Here is a 22,882-nt window from a genome sequence, read left to right on the forward strand (position 1 = left end):
TCAACATCCAAAATGGGTCCACTCCATGAGAGATGAGATACAAGCTCTTCATATAAACAACACATGGGATTTGGTGCCCTATTCCAAAGATATGAATGTTATATAAAGTAAATGGGTTTTTAAGACAAAACTTCATAGTGATGGATCTTTGGAATGCCTTAAAGCCCATTTGGTTGCCAAAGGCTTTGAACAAATTCCTGGTTTAGATTTTGTTAAAACTTTTTCCTCTATCGTCAAGACGGCTACTATCAGAATTGTATTATCTTTAGCCCTTCACAATCATTGGGACATTCGTCAGTTAGATGTTAAGAATTCCTTTCTACATGGAAATCTTCAAGAACCAGTTTATTCGGAGCAACCCTCAGGTTTTCAGGACCCAGCTAAACCTCGCCATGTTTGTAGGCTCAACAAAGCTCTATATGGCTTAAAACAAGCTTCACAAGTCTGGTATGATCGATTTGGGTCTTTTCTCCTTTCATTAGGATTCTTTGCTAGTACTGCAGATCCCTCATTTTTTATTTGCACCACCTCCAATGGTATGCTTATACTCTTACTGTATGTTGATGATATTATTCTTACTGGAGATTACACTGACATGATGAAAAGATTTATTATTCAAGTAAGTTCAGAATTTGCCATGAAAGACTTAGAATTTCTGCACTACTTTAAGGGAATTCATGTTCACCACATTGGCAACTACTTGCTCCTTAATCAACGGCAGTATGCTTATGAACTATTGGAAAAAGCATCTCTCCTCAATGCCAAACCAGTCGCTACTCCCATGATATCTAATATTGGCACCCAGACTACATCTGATGAGAGATTTCATGATCCCACCTTCTACAGGAGCATCGTGGGAGGATTACAATATCTCACCATGACTCGTCCTGATCTTTCTTTTAGTGTAAATCATGTCAGCCAATTTATGCAGCAGCCATATAAAGCCCATTTTGCCATGGTTAAGCAAATTCTATGTTATGTGCATGGGACTATTGATTTTGGCATTCGGATTACTGCTCAGTCTTCCTTGGATCTATATGCTTTTTCAGACGCTGATTGGGCCAGGTGTTCGCTATCTCGTCGATACACCACCAGCTTTTTCACTTTCCTTGGTGTTAATCCTGTGTCCTGGAGTGCCAAGAAACAAACATTTGTTGCTCGATCATGCATTGAGGCAGAATATTGTGCTATGGTATCTGCCACCGTTGAACTTATGTGGCTCACCTTTATTCTTCGAGATCTTGGGGTATACTTCTCCAAGCCTCCTACTCTTCTTTGTGACAACATGTATGTGCTTCAAGTCTCAATCAAGCCTACCTTGCATTCACGCATGAAGCATGTCAAGCTCGACTACCATTTTGTTCACAAGAAAGTGGCATTGGGATCCTTAATCACTTGCCATATCCCTTCCTCAAAACAAATTGCTGATTTGTTTACAAAGACTCTCCCTCGCCACCAGCTTGAGGATCTACGCAACAAACTTGGACTTTGGATTCACTTCACGTCCAGTTTGAGGGGCCATAATGGAAGTAAAGAATCATATCAAAATTCCAATAGTAATTCACGTCATACCAAAGGTAATCAGTATGCTAAGAATGGTAGTTGTGATAATCAACTGAAAGGCAACAATTCAAGAAAAGAAAGTCAGCACACTAATTCTGGAAGTTGTCAAAATGATAGTTCTCAAGATAATTATCAATATTGTTTTGATAACAATGGAAAGATAGAGGCACCGATCCTCAATCCTAAAATCACAGCTATCCCTGTTGAAAACAGTTGTAAAGAGATCTCTAAATATTGCAATAGCTTAAATAGCATAGTGCGCCTCACTACTTAATATTCTAGTAGAGAGCTATTGTGGATGTAGGTGCATTAACACTGAACCACGTTAAAATTTTCTCTCCTTTTCTTTCTTATCAGAGCCACCATACTGGCTACCTGCTCTTCTTGCTTTCTGCCTGTCCAGTAACTTTTAAAAAATATATTATTTTTAAGAGTATTTTGATCATTTTAGTTGAAAGCATCTATCGTTAAATGCAACTAATTCAATGTTAGATAACATTTTATATATAAGTATGGCATAATGTCAAACTCACAAAAAGTTCGTCAAACGTGCAATCAGCGATGAGCACCAGCTTAACATTTTTTTACCTTTAGTGGCAGTCACTAAGAGCGCTAGTTCTACCCAACTCTTTAGCAGACTGCCACTAAAGGTCAAAAAAAAACAAAAAAACCACATCGAAATATTGTTCAACGATTATATATGAGAATGGTCATATTCTTTCTTTTGTTAGGTCCTATTAGGACCAATCAAAAATCATGCATTCATGTAATTTTTACTTGATCTGAACGGCTAGATGTGTTTATCATTGTTTACTCAATAGAAAACATGTATCCAATTAAGATTTTTTATGCTCAGATGTGTATTTTAAAGAGGTAAAAAATCAATTGTTGATATTATACTAAAATCTGACGATAAAGTATTTATATTTTTACATCAAATTAATTTGAAACAAATAAACACATCTAACCATATATATATATATATATATATATATATAGAGAGAGAGAGAGAGAGAGAGAGTATTGTGTATGTTTCAGACTATTTATCTTTTAGACCGTCCTCCACTCCTTTAAAAAATATATTTACATGGGTTTTTATTTAATCTAAACGCATATATGTGATCTCTATAATTTATTTAGTATAAAATATGTATTGGTTTAAATATTTTTCATGTTTGTATACGTTTTTAGTTAAATAAAAAATTAACGGTTCATATTACATCAAAAACTTGATTAATTAAAAATCAAGAATTCTTGTTAAACTGATTGGATCAAAATCATGGGTTTAGTGAATATATAGTTAATGATAAACACATCTATAGGTTTAGATTAAGCATTAAATACATGAAAGTATATTTTTTAAAAAGGTTTGGAAGATTGATGGTATGGAACGTTACTCTATATATATATATCTGTTTTTATATATATATTACGTTACTCTCTCTCTCTCTCTCTCTCTCTCTCTCTCTCTCTCTCTATATATATATATATATATATATATATATATATATATATATATATATATATATATATATATATATATATATATATATATATATATATATATATATATAAGACAAGGTGTGGGCCTCGTATATTCTGGATCTACGATCAGAGCGGAACCATCGAGAACTTAATCCACCCTTATGGCCTACAAGCGATACAGCTCATTTGTTGGCCCACGCATTAATGCTGGATGGTTACATCAATGACCTGTGAGTGATTTCACTGTTCTGGTATTGGACGGGATTTAAGGTTATATATAAAGGAGTTAGCAAACCTCCTTCATGAGCAACCAAGATATTTCCCCCTCTTATCAAATCTCTTAATCTACCGTCATGGCCACCTTCTTGCTCTCTGCCTTTCTGGTAAGATTTTCTTCTACCTTCTGCTATCAAAATAAAGTTATCGCCTCAATTTTTTTATGCATAATCTGACATGACAAATGCTAACCAGACACTCGATATTATCTTGTCGCAAAATATGGCCCCTTTATTGTGAGGAAAGACTATAATCTCTCTCTCTCTCAAAATGATGGTGCGGGTGCTTACTCTACACAACATGGTTCATGTTATATTTGTGCATATATGTATTTTGAGAAGCGATCATAAACAAAGTGCACTAGTTTGTCTAGGTCAGTGAATTCAATGGAAATGATACAAGCTCAAATTCAAGAATTAGATTTCTGTGGTTCGGAGGGAGATTTTCGTTCATATTTTTGGTCGGTACTGCAAATAGCACTGAGAGAGAGGAGGTCTCATAGATATGAGGTCGGGAGATATAGTTTTTCTTTTACAACCTTGGAGATTTTCGTTCGTATTTATGGTCAGTACTGCAAATAGCACTGAGAGAGAGAGAGATCATAGATATAAAAGAATGTTGGATGATATTGTTTTTCTTTTACCACCCTGGGGTCGCCCACATGGCCAGTAGGGTGGTTGAAAAGGCACTGAGATAAGGGCACCAGATCAAACCCCACTGACGCATGGGTGTATTCGAAGCTTTGTGGTCGTGAGCCCACCTGGGTTTATCCCGTAGGGATGCAGGCCCGTTATCAGGGAGGGTTCGTCATCAATAATATAATATATATTCTTTTTAAGTGATAGGTCAAAGATCGTAGTATGTCGTGACATAGATAGCAGCATTAGGCAATATAGCCAGTTAAAAAAATTTGCCCACCATGCATGCTTCCACATCGTCTATGTATACAGCTAGATTCTAACACTACTCATTGGTCTTTTTTTTTTCTTGTTTCCTTTTTTAACAGCTTTTGAGCGTGACCTTCAGCAGTGGGGAGATTACTCCAATGGATTATTGGAACGAATTGTTGCCTACAACGCCCATGCCATATTCTCTTAAAGCCTTCTTGCCATCTGGTGAATTTGTATTTCACAAAGGTGATACGCTCTAGTACAGTGAAAGAAAGGGGTTTGTTGGTTCAAATAATTTTTTTAAATGGACGACCACTTTCAGAATAGTAAAAGAAACAGTGTCCATGAAAAGCAACACTATATATATAATCAAAGAAAGGTCTAAAATCTACAACTAATGATAATCAGACGCTTTTCTCTTTCTGTTCTTTGGTGTTTCAACAATGGAAACTTATATATTTATTATTTATAATTTATTTAATAAAAAACTATGCTTTAAATGAAGATTTTAAAGCATCTGGACATGTTTCTCAAAACAAGAAAAACAACAGCACATGATGCATTTAAAATTCAAAATATTGTGGGGTGCTAGTTTTTACTCTTTAGAAAATACTTCTAAATATCGAAATTCTAAACTAAAACATGTTGCTTATAAATAAATAAATAAAATGAATATATAAAGTCTAATTGACGAAAAACTCAATTATTAGATAAGGAAAGCCATATTTTGTAACCGCCCCCTACCCCCGAGTTTTTAGTGCAACAAGAGCAGTTGAGATTTGATCTCTTTGAGAGGATTGACACACACACACACGGAAAGAGCCAAGCTTACACAAATCTACAAGGTGGGCAAGGAGATTTTTTTATTCTTTAGTATCTGTCCATCCTTGGAAAATTGATGGGATTCATGTTGCTGTTCTTAGCCGGTAATCTTTTGGTTGTGGGATAAAGGGAATTCGTTAGGAAGTGTACCAAATGCAAAAAAAATTATCAGTGCAGGTGTGCAAGCAACTACATATGGAATGCTGGTGGGAAGCGAAGTAGTTTAGTGCACCAATAAAGTTATTAGCCGATGAATGGCAGTGATGAGGGTGTGTGTGATTGGATATGTGTGTGTGTGTGTGAACTGCAAAAACATGAGAACTACCATGTGACCTTATCAATTCCAACACTTTTTTTTGCAAATCTGACCAAGCAGATGTGTTCTACATGGTGAATTCGTAAGAATTCACTGTTGGATCATGTATTTTTTATGAAATGGATGATTTTTTCATGAGTGGATATTTATAAAAATTCCGAGCAATTGATTTTCAAGTCGTAAAAAATCTGGCTTGTGCATTATAATTGGATGATTGAAGAAATGATCCCTATAAAACCAAGCATATAGATCACATCCACACAGTTATATTCAAAAGAAAAGAACAAAAAACCCTTGAAAATCGCAGTTCATACTGTGGTTTTCATATATATATTTATATATATATATATATAGAGAGAGAGAGAGAGGAATAAATACCTACCCACCAAAAACCATGCCAAGCTTACCCCTGGACAGTTTTTGATGTTTTTTTTTTTTAATTCTGACAGTACAGATGTGTTCACATGATTGATTTACTATAAATAGACACTTCGATCATGAATTTTGGATAAAAAATTTGATATTTGTGACAGTAAAGATGTTCACTGTTGAATTTTCTTCAGTCAGAAAATCCAATCCACACATCGTGGAAACATAATCTAAAGGCCAGTTTTCACAAAACCAGATGTGGATTAAATTTGGAAGGTCACATGTGAAAAAGAATAAAAAAATAGATCTTTTCACTTGTGGATTTAGAACCCATGAGTGTAGCAAACATTATCCAACACACACACACACACACACACACACATATATATATATATATATATATATATATATATATATATATATATATATATATATAATGTGAGATGCTTAAAGCGTCCAATGTTAGCATGGCATTGATCGTGCACATGATCACATTGCGTGCTAATAAAATGCAAAATGACCTTTAGCCTTGATCATTAACTGCTGCTAAAGGGTCACTTTTGTGCTCGTCCCAACTTGTTCAACATGGGGGCATCCCATGTTATGCCTCTCTTTACACACACACATATATATATGGTTTATCTAATATTAAATTACTTATTGAAATAACCAAAATATCTTTAAAATAATGACATTTTTTAAAATGCATTATTACTTTTTGAAGTAAAAAAAAGCAACTTTGATAAATTCATGAAGTTACTTTTTCGAGAAAGGTGCTTGATTTTTTAGTTTCTTCCAAGTTCAAAAGACCTATAATACCTAAAAAAGTAATCATGCATTTCCAAAACATGATTCTTTTAAGGTCATTTGAATAAGATTGAATGTCCCTAGTGTTAATACAACTAATTTAATGTTAGATAAAACTATATATATATATATAGACAAACCATGCTGAACACACCAATGAGGTTAGATTGAATGGATACAGCTCGCACTTATGATTTTTCAACTAGATTTTATATACACTAGACAATTGCAAATATATGTCCATATATACTCTACAGGCATTGTGCTTTGGTGAGACAAAATCACCAACTTGAGTATTCTTCAATAAAATCACAGCCCGCCCATAAACCAATTTCTGGTCTTAGACCAAAAACAAAGGATAGTAGCTTTTCTTGTGGATATCTCTAAACACATGCTGATTTGATTTTAGACTTGGTTTTCATCATTACGCTTTTTCTAGCACTACTAATCTAGAATATGCTTGCCATGATTTTGCTAGAAAATAGTAGCGGGGGATCCCTAACATGATACATGCGTACATGTGTGTTTGTCTTTGTTCATGTGAGTCTTTACACAATTGTTTGTGCACGGCGAGCTAATTAATATACAAGGATAGGGCGTTCTTAACAACCGCACAGACCGACCTACACTTGATTTAAGACCTATACCATTGCACCACTAGTTTGGAAGTAGACTTTACTCTCTGATCTTTTATTAGACTTATTCATCCATCTAATGTTCATTTATCTAACTAAATATTTTCTTCAGACCTCGGGACGCAGGCCTGCACAAGAAGCACTTATGACTTGTATCACCTGGGCACAACTAAAGATGAGCTAAAGAACAACCATGATGTTGATTTCCTCTTCTTGAAAACAAATTTGAAGTCGGGCAGCAAGACTAAGAAGATAGACTTTGTGAAGAGAGAGAGAGAAGGCAGCGGCTGGCCTACTTTCTTTCCTCGCAAAGCAGCAGAAGCCATTCCCTTCTCAACGTCCAAGCTTGGAGAGATCCTGGGACACTTCTCAGTAGACCCCACCTCTGTTGGGGCTTCAATCATAAAGAAAACACTTGAGAGTTGTGAGATGCCACATAATAAAGGGGAAACCAGATACTGTACTACATCCGTAGAATCCATGATCGACTTTGCCATCTCCCAACTCAAAACCCATGAAATTCAGTTATTGGCCACCTCAGTTGTCAACAAAGAGAAGACAGAACCCAAAAGTCGTGTATATACAATCCAAACTGGTATGGTTGAGTTAACCACTGAACATGCAGTGGTGTGCCACCGCATGCCTTATCCTTATGCTGTGTTCTCCTGCCACAAGACTACCAACACTAAATCTTATATTGTTCCATTGGTTGCTGAGGAAGATGGCACCAAAGTGAATGCAGTGGCTGTGTGCCATATTGAGACATCAACATGGAACCCAAATCATGCCACTATGCTCGCACTAGGCATTAAGCCAGGAACTCCTGTTTGCCACTTTCTTGCGCATGGTCATTATGCATGGGTTCCCAACTCTGGGTCTTAGAGAACCATCATGCCTGCATCTCCTAGCTTTTTAGTGCTTAATGTGATTTTGCTTTGCCAGTTGAACCAATAATGCCTACTATATAAGGGCAAAATCTGGTCCGTACTGTATGCTTTTTATTTTATTCCTGTTTGTTATAAAGTGTTGAGCTTAGATATGAAGGCAATATATGAATGAATGATGCAGCTAGGGATCATGTTAATAAAAGCACAAGTTTGTGTTTGTAACCTAAGTAGTTAATTTTACCAAAAAAAATTGAAGTTTATTCCCCTTTGAATCTTCTATAGGGCAGCGCAGTGCTTATGCCCAGAATTTAAAAAGACTAAAAGTTAATTGTCCAGCTTTCTAATGCTTTGCATCTTGGTTCCCATAACAAATCTCTCAACCAGTGCAAGTTGCATGCTTACTCGAAGGACCCAATCCTACCAAATATTAGAACTGCCTCCTTTCTTAATGACTGAGAGCGTTATGGTTTTCTACTCTACAAGATAAAAGGCACGTCAAAAATGAAAACAGAACAATGTCAAAAATGAAAACAGAACAAAGTCAAGTGCATTCCTTTATAGGCATGATTCAAAATCAAATTTTTTGGTTCCTGGGGGATTGACATGAAAACTTCTAATTTTTGAAAACGAGATATCCATTTGTTTTACTATGGACGCATTTTTTCAATTGAGACATCCAATGGAATCCATGCTGGACTTATTGGATCCTTAGCTATTCATGCAAGGATTGGTGATTGGGATCCATAGAGGGCTTGCATTAGAGATTAAAAGAGGAACATATGGTCTCTTTATCACCCTTTAGAGATTTATACATTTTGGTGGTAGCAAAATTTCTTTGGCATTGAATTCGAATCAAAAGAAAGAAAAAAATTGGCTCGATACCATCAAGAATGATTGACTATTTCTTGAGAATAGATGCTACATCAAAACATTTCTCAAACACAAAGATGGTTGGGCACTGGTTTGGCTAACTAATGGACATTAAATACTCTAACCAAATCTTGAAACAAGAATGATAGTCATGTGCAAAGTGTAGTAGCCATATATTTTACTATCTTCTATGCCATTTTTGAGCGATGGAAATGCATTTGAAATCATGATGCTAGAGTAAACATGCCACCACGCTCGCACTAGGCATCAAACTTAGAACTCTTGTTTGCTACATCCTTTCCCATGATCATTATACGTGTTTCCCATGATCATTATATGTGTAGGTTCTCAACTCTAGGTGCTTGAGAAACCCACATTCAAGTATCCCTTGCTTTTGTCCACAAGGGCTCCATACCTAACTAGTTGGGTCAGCTAAGACATTTAAGCTGAGTGACATCAAGAGTTTGATACCTGAGGTGTATGTTGTTTGGCTTAAAGATGAAGCAACATGGTCACTTATGGGCAAGGGGAGCAATCTCGGGGTTTTAACCACTTGCGAATGGGCCATGAATTCGATAAAGCTTTAATCTCTCATGAGCCCCGCCACTTGAATCAGGCTTTTCCCTTAATAAACATTAAAAAAGTGTCATAATTTTGTAGTGGTTAGCATGTTCTTGTTTTGCAAATTGAAGCAGTAGTGCTTGTAACAGTCAAACCTTTATCTGTATTTCATCCTTGATATTTTATCTATTAAGCCAGATCTGGATTCATACACACATGAAGAGGATAAGGAAATTCGGCCAGCAATTTACTTATAAGCTGAGAGATCAAATATCTTAGAAGACAAGGAATTCAATTGTATCAAGAAACCTTTTAATATTAAGAAACTATGCAGCCGGGATTTTAAGGTTGGGAAACTATGTAATTGGGTTTGAAGTCTTTCAATTGTACTAGGATAGAAAAGTTATATAATAATAATGCCTCTCTTATAAAGCAATTAAGAAAGAGAGAGTGGTCCTTATACGTGGACGTAGGCATACCAAAGGTCTAACCATGTAAAATTGTTTTCTCTGGCTTTGGTTGTGTTTTCTGTATGGTTTGATACTTGATATTTTATCATGTTATCAGATCCATGAACACAACGATATTATAAGGAGGTGAATTAGTTCTGTTGGAGTCGGATCAAGTAGAGTACTGAATAAAACTTTCTGGTCGTGAGGTGGTGTTCAGTTCAGTTCTCCATTGCTGCTATGTTGTCATCTGCAAGTCGTGAGGTGGTGTTCAATCCAATATTATTGCTGTGTCGCAAGTGGTTTAGTTCATTGTTGCTTTTGTTGTCCTTTGCAAGACATAAAAGGTGGGTCATAGGTGGTTCAATTCAATCCTGTTGTCCTCTGACGTTGGTGGCTCAGTTCAATCCTACTAATGTTATCATTTGCAGGACATAACAGGTGCGATGTAGGTGGTTCATAACAGGTGCGATGTAGGTGGTTCAGTTTACAAGTTGAGTTATGGTTTGCCAATCCGATTCTTTAGCTGGATTGAGTGTGAAGTCAGATCGTTGATTATTGGTGTGAATGCATATGTTGGTAGTTGGTGATTTATTGTTGTGCTTGAGTGGTTAGCTTTTTTACGATGGCATCGTCGTCAAGTCAATTCTTGCTCTCTCGTTCCAAATCGGCAATCCAGTGAAATGTCTACTTTATTTTTGTGTCAATCAAGCTCAACCGATTAAATTTGTCTATGAATCTTTTCGTGCACAAAATCATTATTTAAGTGATCAATCCATAAATCAATATTTAAATGATCAATCCATTAATATAACCTAGCTTGATTGAAAAAAGTCAACCAACTTGCATTAAGTTGAATAAGCATGAGCATATTTATTTTTGAATGTGTACATGAGTAAGTTCATGTATTAACAAATGAACGAATACTAATGAATGCATCAAATGCATGAGTTAGTCATTTTAAAAGGAATGAAATTAAAACTGGTTCATTTTTAAATGAAAGTATGTACAAGATTGTTCATTTTAGAATGAATGAATATATAAACAGATTCATTACTAAATGAACGTAGGAGAAGTTATAATTGACAAAAAAATATTTAGTAAAAAAAATCATTAGCACTAAAAAGCACAAAAAAAGGTATTTTTTTCACTGAAAAAGCACTAGAAAACAATTTCTGGCATTATTTTAGCACCAGAAAAAGCTTTTTTTTTGCACTATTTTAGTGCCAGAAAAGGCATTTTTAGTACCTTTTTAAAACCAAAAAAGGTTTTTTTGTGTTATTTTTGTGACGCCCTCAAAAATTTTAACTTATAAAAATTTTGCAAAATTTAAAACTTTTCTAAACCAATTTTTTTTTCAGAAGTAAATTGAAATTTCAGCAAAAGGTTGGGTTTAGAAGGTCTAATGCTAGAAAATCTTGAGCTGTCACAGGTGAAGTATCTTACAAAGATGATTGGGTCTCCAAATGGATTTGGATTTGGGTCACAGTCTTCAAATATCCATGGCAACATTCATTTAACCCATAAATGCTTTTAGAAGGTTACATATCAAACCCACATTTAAAATATAATATTTATGTCAACATCAAAATAAGCCCAAAAGCTGAAACAACAAGGAAAAGTCTCCAGACGTCATCGTGTGAATTGTGCCATCGCTTGTGGCTAAACGTCACCTACATCCCATGAAATGGGCTATAACGATCACTGTACATAATTGCAGAAAGGTAAGCAACAAAAAATGCAATTTACAATTCATGCCATCAAAGTATGCATTATTAGGCACAAAACAGTCAATAATATCAATTTAACCATACAATTATCATTTTCAGATTTAACTATACAATTATCATTTTCAGATATGAGATAAAAGGGACAAACAATGTCATGCACAGAGATTTATTCATTGTTTTGAATATTAGGGTATGCTTTCATTTCAATTTATAGTATTTTTTTCAAAAAGGTTTTTGTTCTAGTATCAGGCTACCTGTGGGTACGCCCAAAATAATCATAGAGGCAGCTGAGACCATCCCCGGGGGTTCATTATTCTATTTTTTTCAATACCCGACTTCACTCCTAAGGGGGAGACTCCCCAAAAGCCTCCCATGAATTGGGGTAAGTAAAATTGCAACTTGACCTTCCACCGAAGTCCATGTGGTTATGTTGCCTAGGACTCATCGACAGATAGGTCCTCTAAATGACCAGTGACTAAGGGGATGTGTCACTCCTAAACTATCATGTCACTGGGGCTTGTACCTGCTACCCTCTCCAAAGTAGGGCTTCAAACTCAAATGGTTACCGAACCATCTTTGTACGGGGTTTCACATGCCTTACCTGCCAAATAGAGCTTGATAGCTCAAATACCTTTTTTAGGGCAGTGATTCATATGTACCCACCCATTCAGTTGTTGCCCGGGTGCCTCAAACCCATAAGAGCAAGTTAGAGTGTGTACATGTGTATGTGATCAGTAGTCATTACAACCCCATGCTCCTTTAGAGCATGCATCTCTTGGATGCTACCACGCTTGCCCCTTATCAGAAAATAAGGGGTATACCTCACTCATGCATATGTCAACAGTTTATACAATATGCAAACTATTTATACAATATGCAAACTATATCAAGTAATGTTTTGGCTGAATTCATTTCATGGCTTTGGGGGCAAGCATAAAGATCTGCACCCATATATGACCCTTACATAAGTCTGACAAAGGCATCAAGAATTCATGATTGCATATAACATCACTAAACATCAATATTTGACAATCCATATGTAAAACTGCTGCCTATGTGATAGTTTATATGCATAGGCAAAACAACAATATTTGACCGTCTATATACATGTGAAATTGCTACCTATGTGATAGTTTATATACATGTGAAACTGTTGCGCCTATGTGAAAGTTTATATACCTACACAAAATAACAATATTTGACCATCCATATACATGTGAAACTAATGCCTATGTAACAGTTTATATACATGTGAAATTGTTGCCTATGTGACAGTTTATATACCTACATACAACAATAATATTTGACAGTCCATACACACATAAAAATGCTACCAACTTGACAGTTTATATACATGTGAAAATGTTGCCTAAGTGACAGTTTGTATACTTACACAAAACAATAATATTTGACAGTCCATATAAAATTGTTGCCCATGTGACATGCTCAAAACAACAATATTTAACAATTCAATTTTTTTCTAGTTAATGAAGGTGAGTAAAAGTCTATTTGCAGGTGAATAAAACCCATCTATAACAGCCTATTTGCAGGTGATAAAAAAAAACATAGATGAAACCCTTTTATGACAGTCCATTTTCAGATGCTTAAAAACACAGATAAAACCCATTTATGACAGCCTATTTACAGATGCTTAAAAATACAGATGAAACTCATTTACGACAACCTATTAAAATGAACAGTTATATACAACTTCAAACATGCTCAAATCTGCCTTTTAATATGAACAGTTCATATACCACATCAAGCAGGTGTAGTCTGCCCCTCATTGAACCATTCACATACAAATATTAAAATAGGCATAAAGCAGCCTTTTAATAAACAATTTACATATAACATTAAAACAGTACATCATCATCATGAATACTGCTAAACCTAGCAGTTACGAGACAATAATGCAAACAACTTAAATACAAACAATGAAATAGATCTAAACCATTCACACATACGAGTCCACATATACCAAGCAATCGATGCATAATAGTCCACATATACCAAGAACCCTTGTACGATAGCTCAAATTCATGGAAATAAACCCACAGATGGCAGCTCAGATACGATATCAGTCTATACACGTATATGGGTTGATTCTACAAAATGCATGGGTGATCGTAGTGAAACCCTACCTTTGCAATCAATGAAATGGTATGGTCTTGTGGTTCTGAAAAAGGGTGCATGCGGCAAAACTACCATCTTTAAAAGGTAGCGTGTCCCACTAACAGAGCTGCAACAATGTTGAAAGAGGCCACTCTCATTAGTGACCTGAGCACAAAATTTCGAACAATGGGGTCTGTTGGCCGTAGGTGAACACCCCTTACAGCTTAGTACAATAAGAGAGCAGCAGCCCTGCTCACGGCAATGCTGCAAAATGCCCAAGAAAGAAGGGAAATCAGATCGATTATTTAGGGAAGAAGGGAAAAGGGGCAAAACCAAATCCCCCCCATGGTGTTGGTATGGTGGTTCTATTGTGACCCACAGGTGGTGTTGCTGCCATGGCGGTGGTGGTGGTGGTACCACCATTATATACTGCGCACACCAAAAAGGGGGCACCCTACGGGTGGCCACCATGAACCAGATAAAAAAAATAAAACAAGGAAAGACAAAAGAAAAAGAAAATAAAGGAGAAACTCACCGGATGGTCAAAGGAGAATAGTTGCAAGGGTAATCGTCTACCCTAGCAAAAATCGAAGAACAGAGGAAGAAGATGGTGATGCTGGTGAGTAAAAGGTGAAAGTCCACAAGGGCAGGCATGGCAAGCGGGGAAGGAGGGCAACGATCTGTTGTCCTTCCACTGCCAAGAGAGGGAGATGCTCGCTGCACTATGAAACCAACCTCACAGATTCCTTCCTCTCTAAGAACCAGCCCAACCCAACCTTTCGATAGGGCACGCTAACTCACTCCTAGCTTGGAACAGGGCAAACGTAACGCGTCACTCATACACACCAAACTTGTCCAGCATGTGCGTCCAGGCCATCCGTTGTGACCCCACTCGGGTTACAAGCTCTCAATGTTGAGTTCGGCTATGGCTTGCGCAACTCAGGTAGACCGCAATGAAGAGAGAAAATGCACAGATGAGAGGGTTTGAAAAGTAAGAGAGTGCATGCAACAAAAATGGGAAATGGGAGGGGGTTTCTTAAATAAGGCAAAAAGGGGTTACGGGCAACACGGTGGTTAAATCATGGGGGTAAAAGGGTAATTTTCGTAGGGTTTTAAATGTTGCAAATTATGGCTGTTGGGGAGAGGTTTTAAATGCGGTGATGCGTGTTTGTGGGGGTGATGAGTTCATTTTGGGTTTTCGGTCCAAACCCAAACCCACAATACACAAAAGTGTTAAACACGTGAGTTGGGGTTTTGGTTAGATTGGGTTAGGTCCACTTGGATCCAACTCAATCTACTATCATAAGCCCATATAGTATAGTTTAGCTGGTTTGGGTTGGATCCATTCGGATCCAACTCAATTCACTATGTTAATTATATAGTATTTGTATGGGTTTGGTTGGACTTGGATCTAAATCCAATCCACTCAAACTGCATTCAATTTGCTAAATCTCAAGTGTGTGTGTGTGTCTATATATATATATATATATATATATATATATATATATATATATATATATATATATATATATATATATATATCAACAACAACAACAACTACGCCTTCATCCCAAAACAATTGGGGTCAGCGATATGAACCAAAAAGAAATTCATTTTGGGTCTTCCACATGAATCCTTTTTCTCCAATCATTTCTATCCAACGCCATGTCCTCGGTGAGGTTCAAAGCATTCATATCCTTTCCTATCATCTCCATCCAAGTCTTCCTAGGCCTACCCCGACCTCTTTTAACTAATATATTTTCCCATTTCTCCAACCTTCTAACTGGAGCATCATTAGGCCTTCGCCGAATATGTCCAAACCACCATAAACGATTCTCTCGCATCTTATTTTCAATGGGTGCAACACCTACCTTCTTACGTATCTCTTCGTTTCGAATCTTATCTTTTATTGTATTTCCACACATCCATCTAAGCATCCGCATCTCAGCTACACTCATTTTTTGAATATGATGTCTCTTGGCAGCCCAACATTCCGTACCATATAGTAAAGCGGGTCTAATAGTCGTCCTATAAAACTTTCCCTTCAACCGCAATGGCATTCTACGATCGCACAGCACTCCAGTAGCACTTTTCCATTTCATCCACCCAACCTTTATCCTATGATTTACATCTCCATCAATTTCTCCATACTTTTGAATGATGGATCCCAAATATTTGAAATAATCATTCACCGGTATATCTTGCTCACCAAGCTTCACTACACTCCCATCACTACTTCGTTGCTTACTAAACCGACATTCCATATATTCAGTCTTACTCTTACTCAACTTAAAACCTCTAGCTTCCAATGTCTGTCTCCATAATTCTAACTTAGCATTAACCCCAGCATATATATATATATATATATTAATTGGGATTGAGTTGAGTCCAACTCAAATCTAATATATTTTATCGTTATCTTTGTGATTCAGGTCTGGATTTGAATCCAAATCTTACTTAACTTATCCAACTTTAAGAAACTAAGTGGATGAGTTTCTTTAAACCAGATCCAAATCTGGTCAGGATCCTACTAGGGCCCCAGTTCCATTTTTAGTCTATTCTCGACCAATTGTTGACCCAGATAGAACCCCAATAATATTAAAATGATATTTAGAGTACCCCTTGTCAATTGGGTACTTTTCTCAGGAATTCCATGATATATAGATATTTTAATATAATATTTGCTACTCACAGGGTTTTGAACCAAACATCCGATAGAATGTACTAAAATTTTTTAGATATTACAATTTTAGAACCACTAAAAACCCATTCACTAGAATTATACATTAGCGCCAGTAAATGTATAACCGAAAACACTCTTACGGGAGCGCAAGGCAAACTTTTACTGGAGCTAATTTACCATCACTAAACGTTTGATTTCTTGTAGTGAATACAATTTATAAAACATAATTTTGTAGGGTTAATTCAATATGGTTAATTAGCAACCAATTTGCAAGTGAATAGTAATAAATAGAAAATATGACTCTTTTTTGGTTAATTAGGAGATAATATAAAATAGTTTAGGCATTAAAACATATGATAACATAAACACAAAGCTGACAAAAATACACTTTTGTAAAATGTGCAATATCAATCAATTTATTGATATAAGAAATTGGATCACCATGTGCCTTCCATATCTTTGGTTTTGAAAGACAAGAGATGGGCGGCTTTGTATCCGTTTGTTTTCCCTTTTTTTACCGTATATTTGTATTTTGTTAGATAAAGGAAAAAAAAGTCATCAAGTACCTCATTCTTGAAAGACAAGGGAAAGATGAGCGGAAGGCAACCCCCATTCATGCTCAGGCTAGGTGAGTTGCAGAGGGGCGTTGAGTAGCATAAAGAATTGGGGCCATACTTGGGTTTAACAATTTGGGCGTAGGTTTTTGGATTTTTTTGTTAAGAGAAGGATGAGCAAATGATAATGGGTTTATAAATAAATCTATATCTGCCATGCATGGAGAGTAGCTTTGTCTCCACGCTTGTAAAAGCCCCTCTCATTGTTGCATTATTCACACTACTAAAAGTCCTTGATAAAAAAATGGGGGCTTTAAATTTTTTTTAGCTTTTTTAATGTTTTATTGAAAATTTCATGAAAATTTTGTGAGATTTTAAATGTACGACATCTTGTTTAAATGTTGTATTTAAAATGTGAAAGTGCAGCAAATTTATTTTTCATGAGAAATTGAAAATCTCATTGACATTTGTCACTATGATTGAAAAAGTGTGAATCAGGTTTCAGCACATTTATTATAAATGGGTTGTATTGGCCATGTCTTGCTAAACCTTTCTATTAATGTAATTTTAGACATTTTCACTAAATTTCTAGCATGCCACGTGCACCCGTGGGTTCTAAACATATGCATCCCTTTAACTGGGTGACATTTGCAAGTCACCCCTGCAAGTTGGATAGAGCCCTATTGTCCTTTCTAAAAATAATGATACAAGCACTATAAGAAATAACATCATTATTGGCGTGTTCTCCTTGGCGCGCCAGTAAAAGATCACTTTCACTAGTGTTATTTTGCTTAGCGCCAGTGAAAAGTGAATTATACTGGCAGTTGTTGTACTGTACCATACCAGTATAAAACTTTTCTGGAACACATGAAAATTGCGCTAAAAATTTGTTTTTCTGGCACAACAAATAAACATGTCAGTAAATTCTCATTTTTTGGTGCACAAAGATAGTGTATTAGTAAAAAGACATGGAACTTAAAAAATCAAAGCCAAAAACGCCCCCCCCCCTCCCTCTCTCTCCTTCTCTCTCCCTCTTTCTCTCGTTCTCTCTGTTTTCACCAGCCAACACTGCACTCTCTCTCCTCCCTCTTTCTCTCATTCTCTCTATGTTCACCGGGCACCTCTCTCTCCATCTCTCTATGTTCTTCCTCTCTCCCACAACTACCGACTGCCTATCCTCTACTACACCCTCTCTTCCTCTCACCATTATCGATTGACTGCCCTCCACCGCACCCTCTCCCCTTCTCAACACCGCACCCTCTATCTCCCTTTCACCATCGTTGATCGCTTGTCCTCTCCCACCATTGGCATTGTCTCTGTGTTCACTGGCCACCATCGCCGACACCTTATTTGATTGCCTACCACCATCACTCACCCAAGGTATATTTCTTATTTTTTTGCATTTTATAATTTTAGGAATTTGGTATTTTAATTACTAATTTTGTAATTTATTTAGTGTATATATGCTAAATCCAGCTTTTCACTCATGTATGATTTAGATTCAAGGGTTTTATATTTTAATTATTAATTTTTATAATGTATTTAGTGAATGCATGCTAAATCTGATTTTTTCTCATTTAATATTTAAAGTTTAAAGATTTTGCATTTTAATTACTAATTTTATAATTTATTGAGTGAAGGCATGCTAAATCTATTTTTTTCTCATGTATAGTTTAGATTTTAAGGATTTTGCATTTTAATTGCTAATTTTGATAATTATTGAGTGAATGCATGTTAAATCAGATTTTTTCTAATATATTATTTAGATTTTAGGGGTTTTGAATTTTAATTCTTAATTGTATAATTTATTTTGTGAATGCATGATAATTTTATTTTTTTCCTTATATATGATTTATAATTTAAGGGTTTTATATTTTAATTTATAATTTCATAATATATTTAGTGAATGTAAGGTAAAAAATTTTTCTCATGTATGATTTAGATTTTTAGAGTTTTGTATTACAATTCCTAGTCTTGCTATTTATTAAGTGGATGCATGCTAAAATTGATTATATTCTCATATATGATTTAGATTTTAAAGGTTTTATATTTTAATTCTTAATTACATAATTTATTAAGGTAATGCATGTTAAATTAGTGAAATTTTTTACCTATGATTTAGATTTTATGGGTTTTATATTTTAATCATTAATTTTGTAATATATTTAGTAAATGCATGCAAAATCTATTTTCTTTATATGATTTAGAATTTAAAGATATTTAGTGAATGTATGCTAAATCTTTTTTTTTCTTATATATGATTTAGATTTTAGGAGTTTTGAATTTAAATTCTTAATTTTGTAATTTATTTAGTGAATGCATGCTAATTTTTTATTCTTACACATGATTTAGATTTTAGGTGTTTTGCACTTTAGTTCTTAATTTTATAATATATTTATTGAATATATTATAAATCTATTTTTTTCTTATATATTATTTAGATTTTTGGGGTTTTGCATTTTTATTCAGAAAGTTGTTATTTATTGAGTGAATACATGATAAATCTGATTTGTTTTCTCATATATAATTTCAATTTTAGGGATTTTATATTTTTATTCTTAATTATGTAATTTATTTATTGAATGCATGCTAAATATATATTTTTTTATATATGATTTAGATTTTATGGGTTTTGTATTTTAATTACTAATTTTATAATATATTTAGTGAATACATGCTAAATCTTTTTTTTCTACATGATTTAGAATTTAAGGGTTTTATATTTTAATTATTAATTTTGTAATCTATTTAGTGAATGCATGCTAAATCTATTTTTTTTCTTATATAAGATTTAGATTTTAGGGGTTTTGCGTTTTAATTCTTAATTTTGTAATTCATTTAGTGAATGCATGCTAAATTTGTTTTTTTTCTTTATATATGATTTAGATTTTAAGGATTTTGCATTTTAATTCATAATTTTATAATCTATTTAGTAAATGCATGCTAAATCTATTTTTTTCTTTTGTATGATTTAGATTTTAGAAAATTTGCATTGCTTTTTTAAATTTTGTTATTTATTCAGTGAATGCATGTTAAATCTGATTTTTTTCTCATATATGATTTAGATTTGAGAGTTTTTTTAATTTTAATTCTGAATTATATAATTTATACAATAAATACATGTTAAATATGTGGGGGTTTTTCTTATATGAAACTTATATGTGATTTAGATTTTATGGGTTTTGCATTTTAAATCCTAATTTTGTAACATATTTAATGAATGCATGCTAAATATTTTTTTTTAGATTTAGAATTTAGGGGTTTTACATTTTAATTCTAATATATAATTTAGATTTTAAGGGTTTTGCATTTTAATTCTTAATTATGTAATTTATTCAATGAATGCATGGTAAATCTGTGGGTTTTCGTATATATGATTTAGATTTTATGTGTTTTGCATTTTAATTGATAATTTTGTAATATATTGAGTGAATGCATGCTAAATCTATATTATATATATATATATATATATATATATATATATCATTTAGATTTTAACTTATTATTCAATTTTCAACATATGCAAAATCTTATACTAGTACCATGACAAACTTCAAAGTAAGAATCTGAAACACTTGTTGAGTCATTAAGTATTTCCTATGTCATATTGACATTGTAGTTTTGTTTATGATAACTAACAAATTATCAGTGCATGTTTTTTCAATGCAGTAGCTACGAGGACAAAAGGACATGTACGTGCTTTGGTTACTTAGGTTTTTGCCCAAAACAGAAGCATAAGGTTGTCATTAGTTAGTATGGACAACCAATAGAGGGGAGAGGCACAACACCTTAGTGGCTTCATAAGAACCATTGCACATGAGCCTTGCTGAATATACATATATTTGCGAATGTAAGCATACATTTGCATATCTTCTCAAGGAGTATTTACTTAACAGAGGTTCGTAGGTTATATTTGCGAAGTTCATATTACAATATGCAAACTTCTCCACACATTTGCAGATCTTCTAGAGGATAATATCCTAAAGGGAGTTTCATATGGTTCCTCACGAAATTTGTACTATGTATATGAAACTCGTAGGGTATTTGTGAATGTGAGAAAGTTTTTAGTTATTCGCATAATGTATGCACAAAATTCTATATTGCAAGGGTGTTGCGAAATAGAGCATTATATAATATTTCGAGGAGAGCAATTTCGGATGAAGATGCATGTGTTTGATATGCGTATCTACTTTATTGAGATAAAAACTAGTTATATTCGCATAATAGTTTATGTAAAAATCAGGATTTATACGAAAACATCATGCAAATACAATTTTTAGTGAAAGGTTGTGAGATCTGGAGAGCGTAACTATGTATCACACGAATCTCAAGAGAAAAATCATATATTTATGAGGAAAACATATATTTAGTTGAAAATTCACATATTTGAGAGAAAATTTATATATTTGCATATTTAGAAGAAAAATCACATGTGGAAGCAAATTTACATATTTACAAAAAAAATCACATATTTGAGAGAAAATTCACATATTTAGGAGGAATTTCACATATTTGGGAGGATTCAATTATGCAAAGGGTAAAAATATTTTTTTAAATCCAGAAATTTGTAAGTTTGGACACGGAGGATTTCAAAATTTATGAGGCATTTCGGAAAATACATTTTCTTGTCATACAATATAGTCATTTTATGCATTTTTAGTGTATCCACAACCACAAGGGTCTCATATTATACATGTCTAAATCTTTACTTCATGTTTTGATTTGGGTCTAGATCAAAGGTTGACACACACAATTTAGATTTGAGACCAAGTGCCAATTCTCCGTTAACTTGGCCCACGACCAACATGTTTGCATTTATACTATAATGGGCTAAACACATTTAACAAGTTAGATATTTACCAATTTACTAGCTATAAATTAATATTTAATTTGTGAAATATCAATTTACTAGTTACACTTGGTCAATCAATATAACCTCACAAAATTTTATGTGAAAAACAATACATTTCATGTATTTTTTAATGTATCCACTACCACGAGGGTCTCTTATTATACATATCTAAATCTTTACCTCACATTTTGATTTGGGTCTAGATCCCAAGTGCCAATTCTGCACTAACTCAAACCATGTCCAGCATGTTTGTTTTTGTACTATAATGGGCTAAACAAATTTGTCTCGTTAGATATTTACCTAGACCCGTTGTCTTGCCACCACAAGTGTGACAAGTATTATGATATTTTTAATATACTGTCAAAAAAAGTATGAATTTTGCTTCCCATTCCAAACAGCCAAAATATCAAAATGTTTGAAAACATCATCCACACTTCGTTGACAATATCCCAGGACGAAATTGATATTTATAAGTTTTAAGTATTCTTATATTTTAGTCATTTTTTATATATATTATCATGAGTAATGTGATGGTTCTTCTCATTTTCTTGTTTTGCTCTGTCTTCCCCTTCAAAATGGCAGCTTTTTGGTATTTTTTTCTCCCATCTAATAACACCATGTGATCTATAGGTTTTGTTTAGTGAGAACTGACTTTTGGATCATCACCTCTATACAAGTTTTTACGTGATCCAAAATCAATAATTATGAAAGGATCAATTTTTCTGGCTCATAAAAACATATTTTTTAAAAAAAATATGATTCAATAGTCTATTCTCACTAAATCTAACATGATAAATACATCTAACGGTTCAGATCTATCTAGGACAGAATGGGGCAGAACTAGAAAAAAGGGCCTAATATGTTCAGTTCTCTATTATTATAAACGTAACAAAAAAACACGAGAAATATGGTGTGAAAAATTGTCCCGAAAAATTAACGTCCGTTTAATTGCTGTTGAATTCGTTTTGTCACTATGGGCGCCACTCTTTAAACTGTCTCGAGTATAGACTATGAGGAT

The 22,882-nt window shown here is 34.2% G+C and overlaps 1 non-coding gene across 1 annotated transcript; it reads right to left on the reverse strand.

Annotated features, from left to right (window-relative positions):
- Positions 1-14,401: 14,401 nt before the first annotated feature.
- LOC149835899 (signal recognition particle RNA) lies at positions 14,402-14,699 on the reverse strand. Its single transcript, XR_016432886.1, has one exon.
- Between the last annotated feature and the right edge of the window lie 8,183 nt (positions 14,700-22,882).

The sequence above is a fragment of the Nuphar pumila genome, chromosome 6 (assembly GCF_984573655.1).
Source record: "Nuphar pumila chromosome 6, dmNupPumi1.hap1.1, whole genome shotgun sequence".
NCBI classification, from domain to species: domain Eukaryota; kingdom Viridiplantae; phylum Streptophyta; class Magnoliopsida; order Nymphaeales; family Nymphaeaceae; genus Nuphar; species Nuphar pumila.